The 11718-nt window shown below is 45.8% G+C and overlaps 1 protein-coding gene across 7 annotated transcripts in view; it reads left to right on the top strand.

Moving 5' to 3' along the window:
* The window catches only part of phf14 (PHD finger protein 14), a 260453-nt gene that overhangs the window by 218841 nt on the left and 29894 nt on the right, over nucleotides 1-11718 (top strand). The gene's annotated exons all lie outside the window — the stretch shown is intronic.

Raw genomic sequence — 11718 nt, 5'->3', positions numbered from 1 at the left:
GTTCACGCTGGACCAACATCATAGTTTGGACAGCAAATGTTGATGCCAACATTGTAGTCAGCATATGACAAGTACAAGTAGTATGATGCATGATGTAAAAATATAGAGAAATAGTAGCATGGCAATCAAAAGAACTGTAACTTTCAAGAGAAGCTGCTTCCAATTGCCATCAAACAGCCACCAAAAGGGATGGACATCTTTGTCCGGAGTTCCATCTTGGAACATAGCTCTACGGAGGTTGGGCTTGTAGAGCATACTCGGTATGGGTGTCATCTTCTCCCATGGGAAAAGACTGAGTACCACCTTTTGTCCTGTGTTCAAATGCTCGCATTCATCTGGTACGTCTGATCCCCAGACACTGTCGTGGGGGCGGAAGGTGGGAGCAAGCGCTGCACGTCATTCGCTGATGATGTTCCTGAAAATGTGTCGGACTGAGGAACACAGTGTGATCTGACACATATACGGAGGCACATATGCCATCCCATTGTCCTGGAAGGACTCCGTAGCCTTGGCGTCCACAGAGCCACCATCCTCCTTTGATGAGTGGGGATTTTTGCCTTCTACTGGGTTTTGTCTGAGGGCTACTGTGGCATTCAACGAGGTCTTGTCAAACGGTTGTAGACTCACGGTGGTGATGCAGCGTCTTGTGTTTCCCACTTTTCTTCCATCAACATGATTTCGTTGGAAACACAGGGGATGTGATGGCTTTACTCACTTCTAGAACCATCCTGTTCTGCAAGACCATTAGTCCAATAGCCTCTCTGTTTTGTCCATCAGCGAGAGATTTACACAAAATAGAAAATAGTTCAGTGTCTCTATGACGAGTGATTTTTTTCCAACTCCGATCCAAGGAAATAGTGCATGAACAATTCAGTCTCTGACAGACCATACTTTATGGTTGCTTGGGGCATTCATACCCCAGGCGGGATGATGTGGTTCAAAGTTCGCAATAGCCCTGTGTCGACGTCCAGAAGAGTTGTGTGCCGTTGTCATCTGATGATGCTGTATCTTCGGGTGTGGTCTGTTACCCACACTGCTGCACACGCTCCTATCCTGGCACTCAGTGGTGATGTTCAAGGCTCCCATCCAGTTTCCTCCTGGAGGGCAGTCGTTGTCAATGCATTTGTGGGTTTCATTTCCTTGGATGTAACACGTGTAGTTCATTCCAGGTAGCCTTTTTGTTTAGGCCACTTTAGGCCACACACAGGCATCTTTCGTCCTTCACAGTCACATTGAGATTAATCCAAAAGAGTTCGATCACAGGTTTCTTTCTGTGAGTCGATTGCGGTAGGGGTAGCATCACTGACTGTGACAAAACGGTGTTGGCATCCAACTCCTCCCATAGAGGCCATACATTTCGCTTCACTAATGTCCAGGTGAACTTGCGTGGAGGAAGGGGGAGTCTGGAACACACACAGCACGCTTCCTGTGTAGGATCTCACAGTGAACTTCACACACCGGTACCAAGTGTTGGTTTTGTTTGGGTTTTCTGGGGTCCCATGACCAGTCTTCATGGTTTTCCTCATTTGACCATCTTCTCCTTCTGTTGACATTGTCAATCAGTTTATTCAGATGAGCCCATAGACCACAGGTGTCAAACTCAAGGCCCGGGGGCCAGATATGGCCCGCCACATCATTTTATGTGGCCCGCAAAGACAAATTGTGCATCAAATCCGTGGGTCATTACTAGAAATGCAAATTGTCTTTACTTTTAATATCTTTTTTTTAAATATTTGACCAGTTCTTACTCGTCTGATTTGAAAATGAGTTATTTGTCAGTTTGTTTTGTAGCTTTTACTGTATATAATATGAGGTGCTCATACATTTATTTGTGTTGACAGTCATAATGGCCCTCCGAAAGAAGCTATGACTACAATGCGGCCCGTGGAAAAAAAATGAGTTTGACACCCCTGCCATAGCACGCTCCAACCACAACGCAGCAGAGGATCCACCTGGCACGCAGAGCCCAATTGCTACTAGGATGGCAGAGACCCCTCTCCTGTCAGAGTGGGGATCGTTGAATTCTTCACCAACATTGAGACGCCCCACCCTAAACGATGGAGCCCCTTTGTAGTCAGACTTCCCCACCTCTCCGAAATTAGGGGTCCAGCACTCTCTGCAACTTGCAGTGGCTGAGGTGAATCCAGCTGAGCCTTTCAGCAATCTTTACTGCGGTGGGGGTAGTCGATGACTTGGAATGGTCCCTCCCACCGCGGCTTGCCCAGTTTGTCCTTTTTGACGACCTTTATGTCGTCCCAATCTCCTGGCTTGGAGCGGTTGTTGACCTGTGGGGAAGAAAGATCTGGTGGCAGTAAATTTGCATTTGACACACCTTCCAGTTTGATTTCAAAAGGTGTTAACCCTTCTGAAATGGGGGTGATTCTCATATAGAGTTTCTTTTAGGTTCCCGTGTAGATCTTGCTTCACACAAACAGGACATGCTTAAAAAAAATTGCTAAGAATCTAAACCAAAGGTAACTCATAACCCACCCCCGCCCCCTGTTGTCAAATAAGTGACACAATTGGCGGAGCCTTAAAAAGTCATTTTGGCAAAACAGGTTTGTTATTGACGTGGTCAATAACACCTTATCCATTATCGCACCTTTTGCCATTTTCAATTTTGTGAATGCTTCTGCTTTTGGTGTCCACGTGATTCCATCTTCCATCGGCTGTCCATGAGCCACTCTCCTTATTAATCAAACAAATGATTAGTCAGGAAAGCGCTTAAACGCGTGCCTTTCCAACAGCTTACATCACTTCCTTATAGATTTTTTAGTCACTTTTCAATCATCTTCCGATTGTTTACAGCAAATGTTTGAAAAGCTTGAAAAAAAGTTTAATTTAATGGTACGACGTCAAATGTATTAGAAAATCCATATGCAGGGATGAGAATCTTCCGTGGATCCGCGGATTTTCGTGTTTTTTTCCGTCGGGAGTATCATTTTCGTGAATCGTGTAGATCCATTGAGAACATTGTTTTTATATGGGGGGGGCTGGCAGCAGTATTGCGACAACAGACGCCTTATTTTCGGCAGCATTTTGGCGCTACTTTCGTCACATCATTTGCCTACTCATTTGCCTAATTAGCAAAAGTTTTAGCCAGCATGGCGAAGGTTTTAGAGCAGTGGTTCTTAACCTGGGTTCGATCGAACCCTAGGGGTTCGGTCAGTCGGTCTCAGGGGTTCGACAGAAAAGGTCGGAACAAACCTGTTTTATCGTGTAGCTTCTGATTTGCCAGTATGTAAGTTGTTGCGAGTTCATGCATTGTGTTGGTTTTGTTCTTTGAACAAGGTGATGTTCATGCACAGCTCATTTTGTGCATTAGTAAAAAATATCTAAGTCTTGAATTTAAAAAAAAGAAAAACACTAGCGAGGGGTTCGGTGAAGGCGAGTATGAAACTAGTGGGGTTCGGTACCTCCAACAAGGTTAAGAACCACTGTTTTAGAGAAAAAAGATGAAGATCGTGCCAGGGAAATAGACAAGTCGAACGGGATCAGGAACTGCTTCAGATGGGCATGGCTCGAATGCAGCGTCATCTTACAACTTGGAACACAGTCCGTAACCACCTGCCTGACGGACCATATTCGTAAATTAGATGTCCCGGGGAAGGTTTTGTGCATTCTTTGTCAAGATGTGACAAGCTATGGAGGTCGCGGCGCTTCGAACATTAAGGAGCACGTCAAAAAAAAAACAAAAAAAAAACACCAAGGTACCGTAATTTTCGGACTATAAGGCGCGTTTTTTTTCATAGTTTGGGTGGGGGGGGCGACTTATACAGAGGAGTGACTTATATGTGAATTTTTTTCACAATTTTTCAAAATAAAAAAATTTAAAAAAGTGAAACCGCGATGAACGGTTCTTCATTCATTCTTAATAGAACATTAAACATTTCACATTTATGTTGTCCCAGTTTGAAATTTACATCATTCAGCACATTCAAATCACACCGGGGAAAGATTTCAACATTCCCGAAATTGCTAAATTAAAAAAGCTCACGTTTCCACGTTAAATTATCAATTCCTTGTATGCTCAAACTTGGCCAATAAAAGATTGATTGATTGATTAAAATTTCAGCAAAGTTTCACAAAATTCGTTTTTCACCTCTGATGTGTACATTTTTCAGCTGATTCAATTCTGCTCCAACATCATTCTGTTGCATTCCCTAAGTATTTATTCATCTTCTTCGCCTTCACAGCAATTTCTTGGAAATTGCATTTTCTAGTTTCAAAACCGTTTTGCTTTTTGTGTCGTGGTGCAAATCGAATAGACCACAGTCTAGTAAATTTCTTTGCACACTATTTTAGCCAATTTCATCATTTTAACACAGACACATAGACACACAGAGAACACAAGGACAAGACAAGGGCCCACAATAAAGACACAGTACACAAACATCAACAAACAACGCTGCGCAAACGTCATCCTCTATTTGACGTTTTGGTTTTACTATTTTATCATATTAGTGGCCTCTATCCTCCAATAAGGTTTGACACCTATATCATTCGCATACATCAGCATTGTTTATATTTTGAGGAAATTTAATAGCCTTGGTCATACTTCTTGTTTGTACAGGAGTTCTAATTGACTAAACATGACATGTTTTGCTATTATATGGGGGAGGTTTCAGGTCTTTTAAATTTAGATGCATGTTTTGCATAGGAGCAGAAGGAGCTTTTTCCTCAGGTTCCTCTGCTTGAGCCATGCCTTGACCTGCGACTGAAACAGTGCCTGCGCTTTGAGGCCTCTTTGTCTTTCGGTCAGACAAACATTTGCGGCCTCATCACTTTTTATCACACTAGCCTCAAGTTTGGTAACTTATTTAACATATACTTTTCATCTCCTGATACATTGTCAGGGACACTGACTCCGACCCATTTTAGTCAATTTAGTCCAACTGTCAAATCCTAGGGATTTCTTAAACTAGAATGTTTGCTTTAGTGGGACAATGACTTCCTGTGGCAATTCCTGCTTCGACCAGTTTCCTGGTTGCCTGTGCTTCCACAGAAATTCATTATTTCTCCACACTATGTTACATGCAACACAATATCAAGTGATACGTGTTACCATTCACACACACATTCACACGCGGAATTTTTCAACACAAGATGTTTTTACGTCTACAAGTTACATCTGTAGACCAAGTATCTCGGAATTCATTACAAGGACTCCGCCGTCCTTATCAGGGACCCTCTTTTCTGGGGACTGAAACCTCAACACGTTGCCAATGAAGAGGCTCACCGGGTCTGCGAAAGACTTCTCCGAAAATCCCTTTAATCATTGCCACCGAGAGGTGCTGAACTGGACTTTGCCGGCCTGGTGGATGAACGTCGCTCCCCAGGGCTTTTTCTCACCTGTGCACCGTTTTCGGCTCCGCCAACACTTCCTGGATCGGCGAGTAGATTTCTTGGGATCCCGGACGAATCCCCAAAAATGTTGGGTTCATCAACATTTTACACAAAGAATTTCGTCAGACCGAGAGTTGTCTTCATCAGGCCAACGACTCCTGCAGGAGGGTGCCCCAGACACTCGCAGAATACTTGTGGCTGGATTGCGCCTTTGCTGTAGTCTTTGGCCACTTTTATTCAGTTCAAAACAGTGGGTGGGGTTTACACAAATGTATGTCCTCCTTTGTTCACGGTAGCAGCTGGACCCCTAATGCACCTAATGGACGAGAAATGCACTTATGACCCTCGGGAAGCTGGACTCCTAACGGCCCTAGGAAACGAAGACGCTGTTGTACAAAATGGATCATGCGTAGCCATATGTGCCTGTGCTAGTCATATGCCCCCGAGACATGAATGGATCTTTGGGTCAGCATGCTCCCGAGTAATAGATAGCCTTATGCCGGACACAGTCAAACGGTCGGCTTCAACACAGCTTCAACACAGAATCTTAATGATAACATAAAAAGTATATTTTTCCCAACATTGTCAATGAGAACTTTACAAGCTCAGGGTCGGATTTTGTTTTGTGTGACAGCTCCTTCCTTTTCTGTTAGGTTTATTACCTAAACAACTCACAAATAATGAAGAGAGAAAACGTTTACGATTTTTTGCAAGGAGAACCGGAGAGCTGTATGGTTCTCTCACAATTCTAACCAGCTCTTCTATCCACCCCACTTTTATTTATTTAGAGGTCCCTAATTACATTAGGGCGGTGCCCCTAAAAAGATGGGGAATCAACAATATCCGCAAACGGCATCCGCCCCTGGCATGTTTCCTCATGTATTTTGGCAGAGTAATCACAAGCAGACATTGGCAGTGTTGGATTTTGTCCACAATTTAGGGAGCGCGTTAACTGCGCCTCACGGCAAAAGCCATTGCCAATCACCTGTTATCCAATTTACTCACTGCGTGCTCGTTTGATTTCTTCAGATTTAGGAAAATGCTAAGACACTGAAGCAGAAATTAGACTTACACAGGTTGGTTGAGTTCAATCACAATTCTTGTTCAAAAAGCTCTGTCTTCAGGAAAGTACAATACAGCGCTGGGCCTTTCAAGAGCGGAAAGTCTCCATTCAGAAAAGGCAACATTCAACGTTTTTTGGTCAGCTTATATTCAGTTGCACATGCCAGTGTGGGCCGAGTTTGATGGGTGATGAGTTTTTGGGGCGGGGCAAGTTCGCAGGAGAGTCAGATTCCATGGGAGTGGGTGCTGGTTCAGTGAGAGCTGGTTCCGTGGGTTGGGTGCTGATTATGGGCGATTCGATGTGCGGGGGCTGTTGTTTTCCTTTCCGTCTTTCAGCCTTGACGATCATCTTTGACTGGGCTGTCTCCCTCTGGCACCTGCTGGTTTTATCTCCAAGTGACCTTCCTGTAAACATTCTCCTCCATTCTTGCACATACACTGTCCCACCTAATTATTTCATCATTCTTTCAATTTTGTCATTTTGTACGGAATTATGTGAGCTTTTGGCTGTGACATCATTAATCTATTACTGTTCCCTGACTATGCAGTTTGTTCTTTTGATCTCCATGTACTTGCTAACGTCATCATATTCTTAGTTTAATCATGCTTTCAACCATATCTTTTCTTTGTTAGGCAAAATATTTCCCTCTGTCCAGAACGTTGAGTAGTAATCGAAAACTGGCGTCTAGCATTAGTCAAAACATAAGATACAATCAAGTACTGAACATTTTTAGACGACTTTGGCAGTGTCCGTGATTTAGAAAATCATCAGATTCGAGAGATTCAAGAGATTCAAGAGTTTTTTATTCGCCATGTTTGAGCGTGCCAAACAAGGAATTTGACTTCGGTAAATCACAGCCTCTGTTCAACATTTAGGTGACTAACAACAACACTCAGGACATGTGAAGAACGAAAGATATTCTCAAACACCCCCTGATCTTAAACTGATCTTAAACTCCCAAGAGGGCAAGGAAAAACTCAAAACTCCAGCTAGGGGAAATGAGAAACCTTGAGAAGAGACCACAGATGGGAGGGTCCCTCTTCTAGGATGACCAGGCTGCAATGGATGCAGAGAGGACACATAGTACAAACAGTTTAGACAAAAAAGGTGTGGAAAGCGGCATGTTATTGCACAGTAATGACTCTGAGACTCTAAGAGTGGTGTGAGTTCATCAGAGCGATAGCCTGGGGGAAGAAGCTGTCTCTGTGTCTGCTGGTTTTAGTGTACAGAGCTCTATAACGGCGTCCGGAGGGGAGTAGTTCAAACAGGTTGCAACCTGGGTGCGAAGGGTCTGTTGAGATGTTACTTGCACGTTTCCTGGTCCTGGACAGGTACAAGTCTTGGATAGATGGGAGGTTGATTCCAATTATCTTTTCTGCAGTCCTTATTGTCCGTTGCAGTCTGTGCTTGTCTTGTTTGGAGGCCGATCCAAACCAGACAGTGATGGAGGTGCAGAGGATAGACTGGATGATGGCAGTGTAGAAGGTCTTCAGCAGCTCCCGCGGCAGGTTGAACTTCTTGAGCTGTCTCAGGAAGTACAGCCTCTGCTGGGCCTTCTTCCGGACAGAGTCTATGTGGCCGGTCCATTTCAGGTCCCGAGAGATTGTGGTTCCCAGGAACTTGAAGGTGTCTGATGAGAGAATAGTATTACTGCAGATAGTGAGGGGTGAAAGTGGTGAAGGGCCTCGCCTGAAGTCCATTGTCATCTCCACGGTCTTGAGCGGGTTCAGGTCCAGGTGGTTTTGGCTGCACCAGTGGACCAGCCGCTCCACCTCCTGTCTGTACGCCGTCTCATCACCGTTCTGGATCAGTCTGATGAGAGTGGTGTCGTCTGCATACTTCAGGAGCTTCACGGAAGAGTCACTTGCGGAGAAATCGTTGGTGTAGAGGGAGAAGAGCAGTGGGGAGAGGACGCATCCCTGAGGGGCTCCAGTGTTGGTGGTCAGGGTGTCAGATGTGATGCTCCCCAGCCTCACACGCTGTCTCCTGTTGGTCAGGAAGCTGGTGATCCACTGACAGGTGGAGGCAGGCACCGCGAGCTGGATGAGCTTCTGTTGGAGGATGTCAGGAGCGATGGTGTTGAACGCCGAGCTGAAGTCCACAAACAGGATCCTGGCGTACTTTCCTGGGGTGTCCAGGTGTTGCAGGATGTAGTGCAGTCCCATGTTGACCGCATCATCCACCGACCTGTTTGCCCGGTAGGCAAACTGGAGGGGGTCCAGCAGGGGGCCCGTGACATCCTTCAGGTGGTTCAGTACTAACCTCTCGAAAGATTTCATGACCACAGATGTCAATGCAACAGGTCTATAGTCATTCAGACCTGTGATGGCGGGCTTCTTGGCCACTGGAACGATGGTGGAGCTCTTGAAGCACGAGGGCACCTCACACAGCTCCAGGGAATGGTTGAAGATCCGTGCAAAGGTGGGCGCCAGCTGCTCAGCGCAGACTTTCAAGCAGGAAGGTGACACGCCGACTGGGCCCGGTGCCTTCCTGATCTTTTGTCTCCGGAACATCTGGCGCACTTCCTCCTCGCGAATCTGGAGTGCGGGCGCGGCCTCTGCAAGAGAGAGAGTCGGTGACCACGGTGATGGAGGTGTGGACAGAGCAGTTGTGGGGGGAGGTGAGTATGTGGATTGTGTGGATTGTGCTGCAGGAGGTCCCGTTGTGTGGGAGGACCGATCAAACCTGCAGTAGAACCTGTTTAGCTGGTCAGCGAGCCTTGGGCTCGCCACAGGACGGGGGGTTCGTTTCTTGAAGCCCGTGATGCTCTGCAGGCCTTTCCACACTGTTGAGGGATCAGGATTGGCAGAGAGGTGTCTCTCCAGGCTCTCCCCGTAACACCTCCTGGCTTTCCTGACCTCTCGGTTCAGTGTGTTTCTGGTCTGCTTGAACAGGTCCCGGTCGCCGCTCCTGTAGGCCTCCTCCTTGACTTTGCGCAGCCTCCTAAGGTTCGGTGTAAACCAAGGTTCGTCGTTGTTGTACGTGCAGAAGGTCTTAGTCTGCACACACAGATCCTCACAAAAACTGATGTATGATGTGACAGTGTCAGTGAGTTCATGCAAGTCTGAATTTGCAGCTTCAAAAACACTCCAATCGGTGCAGTCAAAGCAGGCTTGGAGGTCCTGCCTTGACTCCACTGTGCACTTCCTGACAGTCCTCACCACAGGCTTAGAAGTTTTTAGTTTCTGTCTGTAGGCAGGGATCAGATGAACTAGACAGTGGTCCGAGAGTCCTAAAGCTGCACGAGCCACAGAGTGGTATGCATCCTTAATTACGGTGTAGCAGCGGTCCAGTGTCTGTGCCCCTCTGATGGGACACGTTATGTGCTGTCTGTATCTGGGGAGTTCGTGTGCGAGGTTCGCCCTGTTAAGATCACCCAGAACAATGATTAGTGAATTTGGTAGAAGTTTCTCCATGTCTGTCACTTGGTCAGCCAGCATCTGCGTGGCTTCACTCGCACGTGCGTGTGGTGGGATGTAAACAGCCGCCATGACGATCGAGGAGAACTCCCGTGGTGAATAGAACGGCCGGCAGTTTATGAAAAGTGTTTCTAGGAGAGGGCTGCAAAACTCTTTCAACACCATGACATCGGTACACCAACGTTCATTAATGTAGAAACAGAGACCACCTCCCTTTGATTTTCCGGAGAGCTCCGCGCTGCGATCTGCACGCGTTAGCCGAAACCCAGCTAACTCCATGGCGTGGTGGGGGGTTCGTTCGCTAAGCCACGTTTCAACAAAACACAGCGCGGCGGATCTGCTGACGTCCGTGTTCCTTAAAGTGAGGAGCAGCAGTTCGTCCATCTTGTTCGCCAGGGAGCGGACATTCGCCAGATGAATTGACGGTAGGGCAGAACGGAACCCTCTCTGCCTCAGCTTTACGAGGGCTCCCGCTCGTTTTCCGCGTCGCCGCCGTCGCGCTAGCTTGTATAGCATCGCCGCTCCGGCTAAAATCTCCGACAAACAGTCTGAATCAGAGAGAACAGGAGAGAAAATACCAGAAGAAGACTGACCGATGTTTAACAGTGCTTCTCTAGTAAGAGTGATCCGGGATGGACAGCAGAAGACACAGAAAACACACAAAATAAGACAAAGAAACAGAGAGCGACTCACCGTGGCAGCCATCCGCGGCGCCATCAGATGACGTCAGGCATGCATTACACAGTTCCTTAAGGGTCATTAAGCTATTTAGGCAATATATCAAAAGACATTTGTTATTTCAAAGTGCTCAGAAATATATATCAGATCATAAAGTTATAAAAACCTTTCTCATTACCACTTATCAAAAATGTCTAGTTATGTCTTCTTTATTGATTTGGTGTGTAGGTATAATTATATGCTTAAAATGTTTCTTTTATTTATTTAATATGTGAATATGCTTGTCTGCTTATGTACTTTATTCAATGAGGTTTGAGCATATCTGTTTTTGTAGCTAGGCAGGACTTTTTGTATTTCGACCTCATTCCTTCAGCAGATAAACTCTTCCGCACGTCATTTCATAATAAAAACCTTTCATTTCTTCATATCAGTAAATAGCAGAAAGGTCGTCTTGCGTCGTTCCTCATCTCCCTGATCAGCTTGGGGCCAACAGCTTACGATTCCTCAGCCTGCTTCTGACCTTTGTTCCACAGCAAAAACACTCTTTCCACAGTAATCATAATACATTGTTAAACCACCGCAATCATGAATGTATAATTAAACATAATGAATTTATCATTCCAACATTTCCCCTCCGCCTTTAATACAGAATCGAAGGACACCACAGCATAGCCAGTGTGGGTCTTCCCCAACTCACCCTTACGTGACGAGCCATCGACATAAAGGGTGTAACTCCCAGGCAAAGGCAGATCCTTTAGGTCCGGCCTATACTTTGTCGTCTCTTCCGCGCGTGCTTGGCAATCATGTAGATCACCATCCTCAGGTAATGGGACCAGTGTGGCTGGATTCAAAGCTGTGCATCTCTCCAAAGCAAGGTATGGCTGAGATAACAAAACGGCCATGCATAACAAATGCATAGCTGGAGACAAAAAAGTCATATTTGTTTGCAATAAGAGTGCAGCATCTGCGTGCGGAACTTTTAATGTTAAAGGATGAAAAAGCACTACAGATGAACTACATTCCACAGCCAACGAAGCAGCCACCACTGCTCTGACGCAATGAGGAGCAGCACATGTGACACTGTCTAACCTTGAGGAATAATAAGCCACAATAATAAGCAGCTTATCGTCTCATCTTTGGGCCAACAATGACGTCATATAAATTTCTTTACAATATACCATTTGTATAAAGCGTTTTGTATAATCAAGCAAA

This window comes from Syngnathus scovelli, chromosome 15 (assembly GCF_024217435.2).
Source record: "Syngnathus scovelli strain Florida chromosome 15, RoL_Ssco_1.2, whole genome shotgun sequence".
NCBI classification, from domain to species: Eukaryota; Metazoa; Chordata; class Actinopteri; order Syngnathiformes; family Syngnathidae; genus Syngnathus; species Syngnathus scovelli.
The sequence above is the reverse complement of the archived record's forward strand: the minus strand, read 5'-3'. Positions and strand labels throughout refer to the sequence as shown.